This window comes from Meleagris gallopavo, chromosome 4 (assembly GCF_000146605.3).
Source record: "Meleagris gallopavo isolate NT-WF06-2002-E0010 breed Aviagen turkey brand Nicholas breeding stock chromosome 4, Turkey_5.1, whole genome shotgun sequence".
Lineage (NCBI taxonomy): Eukaryota > Metazoa > Chordata > Aves > Galliformes > Phasianidae > Meleagris > Meleagris gallopavo.
Genome location: NC_015014.2, coordinates 55,475,819 through 55,477,102, shown reverse-complemented (window position 1 = coordinate 55,477,102; position 1,284 = coordinate 55,475,819).

The following is a 1,284-nucleotide window of genomic DNA, read 5'->3' as shown; positions in this document are numbered from 1 at the left end:
TTTATGATGAATAATTATTTTTGGACATTCTGTTATTCCAAGAACCGAACTGGGAACAAAAAAAGGGAAAAAATATGTTCTGAGCATTGCAATCACATACAAGAAGGCACGCCTATTTCTTAAGAGCATTTAGCCATTACAATCTGCTCTCTGTACACCCTTACAGTCGCTGGAAGAGGATACCTTCCTTGTTTCTTTTATTGCAGAAAGCCTTTTAAAAAGCTTTTCACCTTTTTCATTATTATAACTGCTACTAAATGTGATTACTTAAAACAAATACATGGCTTCTCAGCAGTACTTCTGAATAGGAGTGCAGCCCGAACTGCTGTGGGGGAAGCACAGGGGGCTGCCTCCAGCATGCTGTGGCTGGGCACATTGTGCATTACTCCCTAATACCCCACTTGGCAGCTTGCCCAGATTGTCTTCCATTTGAATCTGAGTTCTGAATGGTTTTCAATTAATGTAACAAGACTAATTAACAGTATAAGAGCAGGGATTTTTCTAAGTGTTACTGACAATGCATCATTTTGATATTACCTTGGATATTCAGTGTTTCTTGTTCAGAAAGAGAAAGACACAAAGCTAGTGGATTGCTGGAGGTCAAACTAAGGAACATTAATTTCTTTGCTTCTGAACTTGAACAAACCACAAGATTACTGGAAACAATTAGTCTGAACAGGATGAGACACCTTTCAGACTGGTTCTCCAACAACTTTACAGTTGTTTCAGCTTCTGCTAAAGTTACTATAATAAAGAAATGCTGGTTTGATTTCATATCTGAAGATCTGTTGAGATTCCCTGTACTGGTTCCCGGTACTCAGGAGTAGAAACTGTTAAACATAGCCATGATGTACAAAAGAAGACCATCCCCTGGGCTCCTTTCTGGGTTATACAATCTTTTTGTGATGAAGTTTCCCTTCCCTTCCCTTCCCTTCCCTTCCCTTCCCTTCCCCATTTCATCTGAATCTTGAATTTAGTGGCTATGAATTGTGAACAGAAGTGAACTGTGATAAAAGTATTTTCAATTATTTCTGTGTTATTTTGCAATCTCATCTTTAGAATTTGCTACTCTTCAAAAACAGCATTAGAAGTCCCTCAGGAGTCACTTCTGCTTCTTAGAGGAAAGAGATTTCTTTGGCTAAAATGCATGCCATGACTATTCAGTATCCCATCTGAAGTTTATTCAATTAAAAAGAGAGATTCCCAATGATTTTATTGAGGAGCAATGCACTGTGATCTTACGTGTTTTTGGCAGAATTTATATGAAAGAAAAATACCTGATTT